Source organism: Lepus europaeus, chromosome X (genome assembly GCF_033115175.1).
Source record: "Lepus europaeus isolate LE1 chromosome X, mLepTim1.pri, whole genome shotgun sequence".
NCBI lineage: Eukaryota > Metazoa > Chordata > Mammalia > Lagomorpha > Leporidae > Lepus > Lepus europaeus.
Genome location: NC_084850.1, coordinates 118,481,090 through 118,495,277, shown reverse-complemented (window position 1 = coordinate 118,495,277; position 14,188 = coordinate 118,481,090). Strand labels below are relative to the sequence as shown.

General features: G+C 38.5%; 1 non-coding gene across 1 annotated transcript; it reads right to left on the bottom strand.

Moving 5' to 3' along the window:
- Positions 1–5,706: 5,706 nt before the first annotated feature.
- On the bottom strand, positions 5,707–5,869 carry LOC133753933 (U1 spliceosomal RNA). The gene has a single exon (XR_009865161.1). It is a non-coding gene; the product is annotated as a U1 spliceosomal RNA (small nuclear RNA).
- Between the last annotated feature and the right edge of the window lie 8,319 nt (positions 5,870–14,188).

Genomic DNA, 14,188 nt, shown 5'->3' with positions numbered 1-14,188 from the left:
AAGGAGGTACCCTTCTCCGAAGGGAGGAGAGAACTTCCACTTTGACTATGACCCTATCGGAATAAGATCAAAGTCAGCGAACTCTAAAGGCTTCCATGGCCCTGGCAACTCATGACTAGAGCCTAGGGAGATTACTGACGCCATGAACAGGAGTGTCAAATTGTTAAATCAGCAACAGGAGTCACTGTGTACTTACACCCCATGTGGGATCTGTCCCTAATGTGTCGTCTAAAGCCAAGTGATGCTATAACTAGTACTGAAACAGTATTTTTATACTTTGCGTTTCTGTGTGGGCACAAACTGATGAGGTCTTTACTAATTATATACTGAAGTGATCTTCTGTATATAAAGAGAATTGGAAATGAAAAAAAAAAAAAAAACAACCTGGTGTTAAAATGGAAATGGCATAGAAAATTAATTAATTTGAAAAAAATTATGTGGGATCTCTGTCTTTAATGTGCTGTACATTGCTATTTAATGCTATAATTAGTAATCCAATGGTAGTTTTTTCACTTTATGTTGCTATATGGGCAAAATGTTGAAATCTTTACCTAATGTATACTAAACTGATCTTCTGTATACAAAGAGAATTGAAAATGAATCTTTACATGAATGGAGGGGGAGGGGGAGCGGGAGGGGGGAGGGTTGCGGGCGGGAGGGAGGTTGTGGGAGGGGGGAAGCCATTGTAACCCATAAGCTATACTTTGGAAATTTATATTCATTAAATAAAAGTTTAAAAAAAAAACAAAAAGATGAAAAATATACATTTGAAAAGCAGTAGATCCAAATAAAATTTTCTATCCCATATTATTTTCTCAACATAACCTAACTTTTACTACTATAATAGAGCACTCAGAACTTTCCTTCAGTTGAGTGTAGCAGCATATTTTAAATGGAAATATAACCTTTTTGTAATATTATATTCAAATTATGTACTGGTAAAGTGAGTAACTGGATATTAATGTATTTGTGTAGACTAGTATCATATAATAAATATTGGATAAGACCAAGAAAAAAAAAAGAATCAAGGTCACATCTACCTGCCACAATCTACAATGTTGTTTCAGTGCACTACTTGACCTTTACTTTTTTTTCTTTACCTTTTCATTGTAAGGACTGATTCTGTGATAGCTGAGATCTTTAATTGCCTATAAGAATACTTTAAATGAAAATGCTTATGCTTATCTGCCAGTGCACCAAGCAGTCCTCCAAGTTCAAGGTCTCTAGTCTGTGCTGTTAAAAAAATATATCTTAGTATGAGTAATTTATAAAAAATAGAAGTTAGTTTTCTCACAGTTCTGGCGATTGGAAAATCCAAAATCAAGATGCCAGATAGTCTAGGGAGGACTGCTCTCTGCTTCCAAGATGGTACCTTGTTGCTACATCCTCTGAACAGAGATAATGATGTTTTCTCAATGGCAGAAGGTGAAAGGCCAAGTAAGAGGGCATGAAGCCTCGATTACAAGGGCCTTAATCTTATTTATCTAATGACTTAATCACCTTTTTAAAGGTCTTACCTCTTAATACATTCCTTTTAGCTTTTGTTTATACAAAAGCTGCAGCGGCCATTAGGGGATGAACCAACGGAAAAGGAAGACCTTCCTCTCTATCTCTCTCTCTCTCACTGTCCACTCTGCCTGTCAAAAAAATTAAAATTAAAAAATTAATATGGGAGCCGACACTCTGGCACAGCAGATTAAAGAACCAGCCTGCAGTGTCAGAATCCCACGTGGGAGACCCGGAAGAAGCTGCTGGCTCCTGGCTTTGGATCAGCTCAGCTGTGGCCATTGTAGCCATTTGGGGAGTGAACTACCAGATGGAAGACCACTTTGTGTCTCTACCTCTCTCTGTAACTCTTTCAAATAAATAAAATAAATCTTTTTTTTTAAAGAAATCTGGCTCCCTTAAAAGTGGCTGAATCTTCACTTGAAGGGCACTGATGACAAAAACTGGATTCTCCATGCCACATTCAGGTTGACCCACAGGGCATGTTTGCCTGGGTGAGATGGGTTTCCCATAGTAGGCTGCATGTGATTTTAGAAACTTCAGTGGGAGGATGGACACTGGCTTTGGAGTTCATTGTTTTATTTAGAAAGCTTTTATTTAAAAAATATAAATTTCAAAGGTATAGCTTTTGGAATAGAGTGGTTCTTCCCCCCATATCCGCTCTCCCATACCCACTCCCACCTAAACTCCTACTCCCTCTCCCACCCCATTCTTCATTAAGATACATTTTTAATTATCTTTTTATACAGAAGATCAAATTAGTATATACTAAGTAAAGTTTTCAACAGTTTGCACCCAAACAGAAACAAAAATTATAAAGTACTGTTGGAAGAAAAGTTTTACCGTTAATTATCATAGTATAACTCATTAAGGACAGAGGTGCTACATGGGGAGTAGGTGCACAGTGACTCCCATTGTTGATTTAAAAATTGACACTCTATTTTTATTTATTTTATTTTAAACTTTTATTTAATACATATAAATTTTGAAAGTACAACTTTTGGATTATAGTGGCTTTTTGCCCCCATAACCTCCCTCCCACCTGCAACCCTCCCATCTCCCACTCCCTCTCCCCTTCCATTCACATCAAGATTCATTTTCAATTATCTTTATATACAGAAGATAAATTTAGTATATACTAAGCAAAGACTTCAAACATTTACACAGAAATACAAAGTATAAAGTACTGTTTGAGTACTAGGTATACCAATAATTCACATAGTACAACACATTAAGGACAGAGATCCTACATGGGGAGTAAGTGCACAGTGACTCCTGTTGTTGATTTAACAACTGACACTCTTATTTATGACGTCAATAATCACCCGAGGCTCTTGTCATGCGCTGCCAAGGCTATGGAAGCCTCTTGGGTTCAGAAGCTCCGATCTTATTTAGACAAGGTCATAGTCAAAGTGGAAGTTCTCTCCTCTTCAGAGAAAGATACCTTCTTTGATGGCCCGTTCTTTCCACGGGGATCTCACTCACAGAGATCTTTCATTTAGGTCCTTTTTTTGCCACAGTGTCTTGGCTTTCATACCTGAAATACTCTCATGGGCTTTTTAGCCAGATCCAAATGCCTTAAGGGCTGATTCTGAAGGCAGAGTGTTGTTTAGGACATCTGCCATTCTATGGGTCTTCCGTGTATCCCATTTCTCATGTTGGATTGTTCTTTCCTTTTTAATTCTATCAGTTAATATTAGCAGACACTAGTCTTGTTTATGTGACCCCTTTCACACTTAATCCTATCTAGTAAGGTGGCATTGGTACATGCTAACTTAATGGGATTTGGAACCCCATGGCACATTTCTAGCTCCACCATTAGGGGTAAGTCTGAGTGAGCGTGTGCCAAACTGTATATCGCCTCAATTTCTTATTCCTACTTTTATTTATAACAGGGATAAATTTTCAGTTAAATTTAAACACCTAAGAATAATTGCATTTTAATTAAAGAGTTCAACCAATGATATTAAGTAGAACAAGAAAATAGCAAAAAAATAAATTAGTAAGCTGTTCCTCGAAAAGAAAAAATCATGTTATCTGCAAATAGGGATAGTTTGACTTCTTCCTTTCCAATTTGTATCCCTTTACTTTCTTTTTCTTGCCTAATGGCTCTGGCTAAAACTTCCAGTACTATATTGAATAGCAATGGTGAGAGTAGGCATTTCTGTAGGTACCAGATCTCAGTGGGAATGCTTCCAACTTATCCCCATTCAATAGGATGCTGGTCGTGGGTTTTTCATAAACTGCCTTGATTGTGTTGAGGAATGTTCCTTCTATACCCAATTTGCTTAGAGTTTTCCTCATGAAAGGGTGTTGTATTTTAACAAATGCTTTCTCTGCATTGATTGGGATAATCATATGGTTTTTCTTCTGCATTTTGTTAATGTGATGTATCACACTGATTGATTAGCCAATGTTGAACCATCCCTGCATACCAGGGATAAATCCCACTTGGTCTGAGTGCACGATCTTTCTAATGTATTGTTGGATTCTATTGGCTAGAAATGTATTGAGGATTTCTGTATCTATGTTCATCTGGGAAACTGGTCTATAATTCTCTTTCTTTGTTCCATCTTTTTCAGGTTTAGGAATTAAGGTGATGCTGGCTTCATAGAAAAAAAATTGGGAGGGTTACCTCTCTTTCAATTGTTTTGAATAACTTGAAAAGAATTGGAGTTAGTTCTTCTTTAAATGTCGGGTAGAATCCAGCAGTGAATCCATCCAGTCCTGGGATTTTCTCTGTTGGGAGGACCTCTATTACTGATTCAATCTCCGTCTTGGTTATGGGTCTGTTTAGGTTTTCTGTCTTCAAGGCTCGATTTAGGTAGGTTGTATGTGCCCAGGAATCTATCCATTATTGCTATGTTTCCCAGTTTGCTGGCAAACAACTCTTTGTAGTAATTTCTGATGACTCTTTTTATTTCTGTGGTTATCTGTTGTTATATTCCCTTTTTCATCTCCAATTTTATTGATTTGTGTCTTCTCTCCTTTTTTGGTTAGTTGGGCCAATGGTGTGTCAATTTTGTTTATTTTTGCAAATAACCAGCTCTTCGTCTTGCTGAACTTTTGTAATTTTTTTGATCCTATTTTGTTGATTTCTTCTCAAATTTAATTATTTATTTTCTCCTATTAGTTTTAGGTTTGGTTTACTGTAGCTTTTCTAGCTCCTTGAGATGCACTGATACTTATATGCAAGGTGACTATTGAAAAGTAATGACTATGCCCTGCCATTTTTCTAAAAATATTCCCATTTTTAATTTGAATTTCCTTTGAACTTTTACTGAGAGATTTTATTTTCTTCCTTTACCTTCTTTCATAGTGATGACAATGTTTCTATGTGCAACACATCCTTAAGCATCTCTTGCACGGCTGGATGGGTGGTAACAAATTCTTTCAATTTCTGTTTGTTATGGAAGGTCTTTATTTAACCTTCATTCACAAATGAGAGCTTTGCAGGGTACAATATTCTGGGATGATTTTTTTTCTCTTAAGACTTGGACTATATCTTGCCATTCTCTCCTAGCCTGCAGGGTTTCTGATGTAAAGTCTACTGTGAGTCTAATTGGAGATCCTTTGAAAGTAATCTGGTGTTTCTCTCTTGCACATTTTAGAATCCTCTCTTCATGTTTCACTGTGGTGAGTTTGATTACAGTATGTTGTGGTGAGTATCATTTCTGGTCATTTGTATTGGGAGTTCTGTATATTTCCTGTACTTGAATGTCCCTTTCACTCTCCAAACGTGGGAAGTTTTCTGCTATTATTTCACTAAAAAGACCTTCTAATCATTTTTCTCTCTCCATTCCATCAGGATCTCCTAAAACCCATATGTTGGGGTTTTTATTTATAGTATCCTGTAGATTCCCAACAGTGTCTTTTAGTTTTCTAATTTCCTCTTCTTGTCTTTGGTTTGACTGTATAATTTCTTGCACTTTGTCTTCTATGCCTGACATTATCTCTTTTGCTTCACCCGATTCTGTTTTTAAGGCTCTCCACTGAATTTTTTATTGGTTCTATTGAATTATACATTCATTTTGATTTCTCTTGAAGATCTCAATTTCATGTTCTATTGAATTCTTCATTTCATTTTTATTTTTCTTTAGGATCTCAATTTCATGGGAGAAATTTTCTTTCATATCCTGCACAGATTTCAGTAGTTTGTGCATTTTCTTCTGATTACTTCTATGTAATCTTTTTCCCCCACAGGGGATGGCGCAAACGCAGTCCCCCGTTGCCACAAATTATGCAGTTGAGTTTCCCACATTTGTGGAAATTGCAGGGGTCAGCACTTCCACAGTGCAATGGAGAGCCTTGTCCTGGGAAAACCACCTGCATGATCATGGTGTCTCCCCTGCCAGGTAACTATACTTCTATGTAATCTTATGATCAATTTTTTGAGTTCCATTTCTTGCATTTCTTCTATCTCATCGTCTTCCCAGTCTAGTATTGAAGTGTTGTGTCCTTTTGGGGGTGTCACATTGTCTTCCTTATTTTTGTTTCTTGGATTTGTGCATTTGTTGTTCAGCATTTGTAGAGATACCCATTGGTTTCTTCTTTTTTTTCTCTTGTGGTGGCTTTGATCATCGTACTATGACTCTGTAGAGAAGTGGAATGCCTGCTTTCAGTGAATCTCTAGAGGCTTGTAGTGGGTGTGACAGACAGTTCTGTTCAGTTCTCAAGGGATAAGGGTGTGCCTAAGGTGACACACCCAGGTTTGGCATGGTAAATCTCTTTTTTTAATCAGAAGGGAGGTAAATTCAGCTCAGCTGAGCTCCTCTCCTCAATGACCAGCGCTTGAGCGTTAGCCCCAGTGGGTATAATATTCATCTGCCCTTTCCTAAGGACCACATAAAAGATCTGTGAAGTCCTCAGTATAAGTTCAGATTCCCCAGCAATGTCTCTCATCAAGTAACCAGGAACCCTCGCATTTGGATTCTACCAGTGAGACTGCTCAAAATCTCCACCACACTGTGAGTCCTCCCACACACCCTCAGTTTTTTTCACAGTCCCAGTTCAGAAGATTCACAGTCACAAGCTCCTTGCCCCCTGTTAGTTCTCCACACCAGAGTCAGAAACCTCCACTTGGCTGCTTTCCAGGTGCAGACACAGGCTGCCACAGCTGTTACATATGTCCAAAATGGCGCCTGCTCTATTGGCTTCTTACAGGACACTGATATAAAGTCATTGGGGAGAGAGTATCATGCCCATCCCATTCTTTTTTATTTTCTCCTCTAGTTTGGCCGATATACTTTCCCCAGGGGGCTCCAAGACTTGTTCCCTAGGCTCTTCCTGCCATTTTTTTGCCAGTGGCTTGGTATGCTGTGGTCTGATCACACCTCACTTTTCAGCTCAGGTGCATAGGTTCCCAGCTGTTGGAGTCCCAAGCCATGGGTGCCCACGCCCTCCACGTAGGTCCACTGTGTCCCTCTAATTTCAGTACAGTTTCCTCTGCCATTGTTTCCCTAACTCTTACCTGAGACTACACTATCTTCACTTTTTTTTAAACTATCTCCTCCTGGGTTAGAGCAGTAAGCTCTCTCCCTACTCTGCCACCTTAGAACCTCCTCCAAAATGTTTTCTGGAGTTCAGTTGTAGGGTACTAGCTTTTCCAAACTGGGGATCCAGAGTTCAGTTCTATCATGAGTGAGGATCTGCTACATGGAAAACAGTTTCAGGACTACCTCTATGCAGAATTCAGCACATATCCCATGTAGCACTTCTTTTCCTTCTGGACTCACTCTGCCATTCTTGCGAATTCTTTGTATGCTACTAAGTGAAATAAGAATAATTATCGAGGGGGCTAGTACTGTGGTGTATCAGGTAAAAAGCTGCCGCCTGCAGTGCAGGCATCCTATATGAATGCCTGTTCAAATCCTGGCTGCTCCACTTCTGATGCAGCTTTCTGCCATGGCCTGGGAAAGCAGTAGAAGAAGGCCCAAGTCCTTGGGGCCCTGCACCCACTTGGGATACCCGGAAGAAGCTCCTGGCTCCTGGCTCCTGGCTTCGGATCAGCGCAGCTCCGGCTATTGCAGCCATCTGGGGGGTGAACCAGTGGGTGGAAGACCTCTCTCTGCCTCTCTTGCTCCCTCTCTGTAACTCTTTCAAGTAAATAAATAATCTTTAAAAAATGATAATTATTGATCAAAGTCTAATATGCCATATTTCTCATCTAATTACATCTTCTTTAATATTAGAATAAAACAGTTGCTAAGGCGTGGGATTTAGAGTAAGGGAGATATGGCCAAGTTCTGGCTCTGCCACTCACTAGCTATTCCACCTAAGAAAAATTTAGCTCATGTTTTTGAGTTCAATTTCCTAATGGATACTATAAAAGCAATAATTCAGAGCCTTGTTGTGAAGATCAAATAAAATGTTAATGGATAATCATTAGCATGGAGATAGCATACCACAAAGTGGTATCTCTTACTGTTTTAATACTGTCTATACACGCAGACAAAGAATTCTTGGAAAAGACTCCAGAGGCACAGGCAATCAAAGCCAAAATTCACAAAAGGGATTACACCAAATTGAGAAGCTTCTGTGCCTCAGAAGAAATACTCAGGAAAGTAAAGAGGCAACCAAAAGAATAGGAGAAATCATTTACAAACTATATAACTGATAAAGGATTAATAACCAGAATACATAAAGAGACCAAGAAACTCAAAAACAACAAAACAAACAACCCAGTTAACAAATGGTCAAAGGACTTAAAGGGAAACTTTTCAAAAGAGGAAATCCATATGGCCAACAGACACATGAAAAAATGCTCAGGATCACTAGCCATCAGGGAAATGCAAATCAAAACAACAATGAGATTTCACCTCACCACAATTAGATTGGCTTTTATCTAGAAATCAACAAACAACAAATGCTGGCAAGTTTGTGGGGAAAAAAGTATCCTATTCCACCATTGGTAGGAATGTAAACTTGTAAAGCCACTATGTAGCACAGTGTGGAGATACCTCAGAGATCTGAATATAGACCTACCATATGACCCAGCCATCCCACTCCTGGGAATTTACCCAAGGGAAATGAAATCAGCAAATAGAAGAGTAATCCGCACCACCATATTTATTGCAACTCAATTCAAAATAGCTAAAACATGGAACCAACCTAAATGCCCATAAACTGAAGACTGGATAAAGGAATTATGGGCTATGTACACTATGGAATACTACACATAATTTAAAAAATGAAATCCAGTCATTTGCAACAAAATAGATGAATCTGGAAAATATCATACTTAGTGAAATAAGTCATTTCCAAGGGACAAATATCATATGTTCTTCCTGATCTAGGAGAATAAATAGAGCACCTAAAATGAAATCTGCAGAAGTGAAATTGACACTTCAAGAAGAGATGACTTGAACTATCCTTTTCTTGACGTGGAGGAACAGTTTTGGTGTTTTGTTTGTTTTTTCTTTTTTTTCTCCTCATACTAATTTTTCAACTCTTTAACTAACAAAGTTAATCATATGTGTATAAAGTCAATTGAGGAAGGGTCTCAATAAGAAATAAGAGTGGAAATAAGAGAGGGAGGAGGAAGTTTGTAACTGTAAAGCTGCATCGTTCTGCATACATCCCTAAGGACTAACTTCTAAGGATACAGTTTAAAACTTGTCATGGGACCCACAAATTCCATTAAGCTGGGTTATAAAAATGTCATCTTAAGTGTTAAAGTGATCATATCAAGCATTAAAGTGAACATATAGATAGGATTAAGTGTTAAAATGACCATATAAATAAGATCAAGTGTGGAATAGTTATAGTAGATAGAATTAAAAAGGAGAGAATGTTCCAACATGGGAAACAGTCTATACAGCAGACTCATAGAATGACAATTGCTTTAAGTAACACTCTGACCTCAGAATCAGCCCTTAAGGCTTCCTGGTCTGGCTGAAAAGACCGTGAGAGCATTTCAGGCATGGAAAGCCAAGATACTGTGGCAAAAACATATTCTACCTGAAGGATTTCTGTGAGTTAAATCCCAATGGAAAGAGGTAGTCATCAAAGAAGGAAGTACTTTTCTATAAAGGGAGAAGAGAACTTCCACTTTGCTTATGGCCTTTTCTAAATAGTGATGGAGTTTGTGGATTTAAAAGGCATACCATAGCCTAGGCAACTCATGTCAAGAGCTGCCTCAGGTGGTCACTGACATCATACATAAGAGCTAATTGTTGGCTGGCTCCACGGCTCACTTGGCTAATCCTCTGCCTGTGATGCCAGCACCCCGGGTTCTAGTCCCAGTTGGGGCGCCAGATTCTGTCCCAGTTGCTCCTCTTCCAGTCCAACTCTCTGCTGTGGCCTGGGAAGGCAGTGCAGGATGGCCCAAGTCCTTGGGCCCTGCACCCGCATGGGAGACCAGGAGGAGGCACCTGGCTACTGTTTTCGGATTGGCGCAGTGTGCCGGCCGCAGCACGCTGGCTGCAGCGGCCATTTAGGGGGTGAACCAATGGAAAAGGAAGACCTTTCTCTCTCTCTCTCTCTCTCTCTCTCTCTCTCTCTCTCTCTCTCATTGTATAACTCTGCCTGTCAAAAAAAAGAGTTAATTGTTAAATTAACAATAGGAGTCACTGTGCACTAACACCCCATGCAAGACCTGTCTCAATGAGTTTAATATAATAGTTAGCTGCGATACTTGTTCTCAAACAGTTTGTGTGTGTGCATGTGTGTGCAAATTGTTGAAATCTTTACTTTCTATAGAGTTGGTCTTCTGTGTACAAAGTTAATTGAAAATGAATCTTAATTGAGAATGGGGCTGGGAAGGGAGGAGGAGGGGGGTTGGGAGTATGGGTGGGAGACCGGGTATGGTGGGAAAAAATTATACTCCTGGCCGGCGCCGTGGCTCAACAGGCTAATCCTCCGCCTTGCGGCGCCGGCACACCGGGTTCTAGTCCCAGTCGGGGCACCGATCCTGTCCCGGTTGCCCCTCTTCCAGGCCAGCTCTCTGCTGTGGCCAGGGAGTGCAGTGGAGGATAGCCCAAGTGTTTGGGCTCTGCACCCCATGGGAGACCAGGATAAGCCCCTGGCTCCTGCCATCGGAACAGCGCGGTGCGCCGGCCGCAGCGCGCTACCGCGGCGGCCATTGGAGGGTGAACCAACGGCAAAAGGAAGACCTTTCTCTCTGTTTCTCTCTCTCACTGTCCACTCTGCCTGTCAAAAATAAAAAAAATAAAAATAAAAAAAAATAAAATTATACTCCTAAAGTTGTACATATGAAATTTGTATTCCTTAAAAATAAATTTATTAAAAAAGAATTAGTGAGTATAGATTTTCAGTGTTTAATGTCTTTTCCCAGTTTTTTCCTCAAACTCACTGTTTCTTCTTACTGTACTTTTTCATTAATTTAATTTGTACATCCCTTTTTCTGACTGATTAGTTACTGAAAATTTATAATAAAAGATAAAAGGTGAAAAAAATCTTATATTCACAGATGATAAAGGATATATGAAAAAATGTTATGCTTAACTCTGGCTAGTAGGCTATAGATAACTGTAAAATTCTCTTTTCTACATTGATGGGGCCAGTGTTGTGGTTCAGAACATTAAACCACTGCCTATAACTCTGGCATCCCGTATGGGAATGGCTCATGTTCTGGTTATTCCACTTCTGATCCAGCTTCCTACTAATGTGCCTGGGAAAACAGAAGAAGATGGCTTGAGCTCTTGGGCCTCTGCAAATCATGTGAGAAACCTGGATAAAACTCCTGGCTCTTGGTTTCAATCTGGCCAAGACCTGGCCTTGTGGCCATTTGGGAAGTAAACCAGTAGATAGAAGATCTCTCTCTCCCTCACTTCCTCGCTCCCTCTCTCTGTAACTTTGCCTTTCAAATAAATAAATAAATCTTTTAAAAGATTCTCTGCATTTAATGTCTTGTAGCTCATGATTAGAAATTTTAAAATATATTTTTTCAGAATAAAAATTGAATATATATGTAAATTTCAAAAAGTTTATGGGAAATAGAATTCAAACGTAAGTTTATTTTGCACCAAAATAATCTTCCTTTTTATTCACTTTTTCACAAACTTCTTGAGGGATGCTTATATGTACTGTCCAGTAACTCAACTACTATGAAAACTATGGCAGGTAGAATAATGGGTCCTCCAAAGATGCCCATACTCTAATCTTCAGAAACTTTCGATATGCTGCCTTATCTGGTAAAAGGGATTTTGAATATCTGATTAAGGGTTTATTAGCAACCCTGAGATGGTGTGATTATCCTGGATTATTCAGTGGACACAAAATAATCAAATAGGGCTGGCATTTTTATATGGGTTAAAGCATCAGCATCACTTGTGATGCTGGCATCCCATATCATAGTGCTGGTTCAAGTCCAAGCTGCTGTATTTACAATCCAGTTCCCTGCAAATACACTTGGGAAATCAGCAGCAGATGGTCCAAATACTGGGGCCTCTCCTTCTCAAGAGGGTATCCAGATGGAGTTCCAGGCATCTGGCTTCATCCTGACTCAGACCTGGCTGTTGCAGCCATAAGGGAAGTGAACCTGTGGATGGAAGATTTTCTCCCTCTCCCCCTCTCCTCTTTCCTTTTTCTCTCCCTCTCCCTCTCCACTTCTCTTTCTCCCTCTCTGTCACTCTACTTTTTCAATTAAAATAAATAAATAAACCTTTAAAAAGGGAGAGAACCAATAACCTTTCTATACATAAATAATATCATATCTCAGAAAGAACTTGTATGATAAATCCTATTCACAACAGCTACAAAAAATTAAATACCTTGGAATAAGTTTAACCAAAGATGTCAAAGATCTCTACAATGCAAATTAGAAAACATTAAAAAATATATGACACAAAAAATGGAAAATCTTCTATGTTCATGGATTGGTAGAATTAATATCATCAAAATTTCCATACTACTGAAAGCAATTTACAAATTCAATGCAACCACAATCAAAACACCGATGACATTCTTATATTTAGAAAACAAAGATGCTAAAATTAATATGGAAACACAACAGACTCCAAATAGCTAAAGCTATCTTAAACAACAAAAACAAATTCATAGGTATCACAATAACAGATTTCTAGACATATTACAGGGAAGTTATAATCAAAAGAGCCTGGTACTGGCACAAAATAGACATGTAGAACAATAGAACAGAACAGAAATCCCATTAATTCATGCATCTCTAACCAACTAATCTACGACAAACAAGCTGAAACCAATCCCTGGAGAAAGGACAGTCTCTTCAACAATGAACTAGATCTATGACCTGAAACCATCACATTACTAGAGGAAAGCATCAGGTAAACTCTACAAGACATTGGCACAGGCAAAGACTTGTTGGAAAACATCCCAGAAGCATAGATAATAAAGAGAAAAATAGACAAATGGGATTAAATCAAGCGAAGATGCTTCTGTACTGTAAAGGAAATATTCAACAAAGTGAAGACTACTGACAGAATGGGAGAAAATATTTGTGAACTATGAATGTGATGAAGTATTAATATTCAAGATTTATAAAGAACTCAAGAGACTCAACAACAACAAAACAAACAACCCAGTCATGAAATGAGCAAAGGACATGTACAGGCAATTGTCAAAGGATGAAATACAAATGGCAAATAGACACATGAAAAAATGCTCAGAATCACTAGCCAACAGAGAAATGCAAATAAAAAAACGTAATGAAGTATCACCTCATCCCAATTAGAATGGCTACCATCCAAAAATGAAAAACAATAAAGTTTATGAGGATGTGGGGGAAAAGGTACCCTAGTACACTGTTGGTGAGAATGTAAACTAGTACAACCATTATGGAAGAGAGAATGGAGATTCCTCAGATATCTGAAAATAGATCCACCATGTAATCCAACCATCGTATTGCTGGGAATTTATCCAAACAAAATGAAATCAGCATATGAAAGAGTTGTTTGTATTTCCATGATTATTTCAGCTCAATTCACAATAGCTAAGATATGGAATTAACCCTGATATCCATCAACTGATGACTGGATAAGGAAAATGTGGTGTATTTACACTAGGGAATACTATTCAATCATGAAAAAAGAACTCATTCCTATATTTTGCAACAAAATGGATGCAAGTGGAAACCATTATGTTTAGTGAAATAAACCAGTCTCAAAAAGACAAATTCATTTTTCTCTGATATGTGGCACTTAATATAGAATACCAAAAATGTATAGGAATGAAATGGTCATTGTGGGATATGACTGTCATTTTTAGTCCTTATTATTATACTCTAGTTCAATTGTGGTCTTCCCACTTTTTTCTTGTTGAATATTATGATTGGTGGCAAATTAAGCCTGTGAATATAGAGTAGATTAAAATTATGTCTCCATAAAAACTGATGAAGAGAGAAGAGGGAGGTAAGGTGATTGGGGGGAGGAGGGCAGTGATGGAAGTGTGGTTGTCTTCTTGAAACTGTACCTATATAATACATAAAACACGTTCTTTTTATATTAATAATTTTTGAAAAATAATCTCCATAGCCAGTAGTCAGAAAGAAATGTGATGATAGAAAGGTCAAAGAGACATGATATATGAATTACACAGGAAGAGAGGGGTTACCTCTTCCTGTGTCTCCTTCAACAGTGAGGAAAAGTTTTCCTAACACCCCTCAGTTATGTATGAAGTAATTCTGAGTATGAAATCTAGAACCAAACTGACTGGGATCCAATCACAATGCTACCACTTAGTGGCT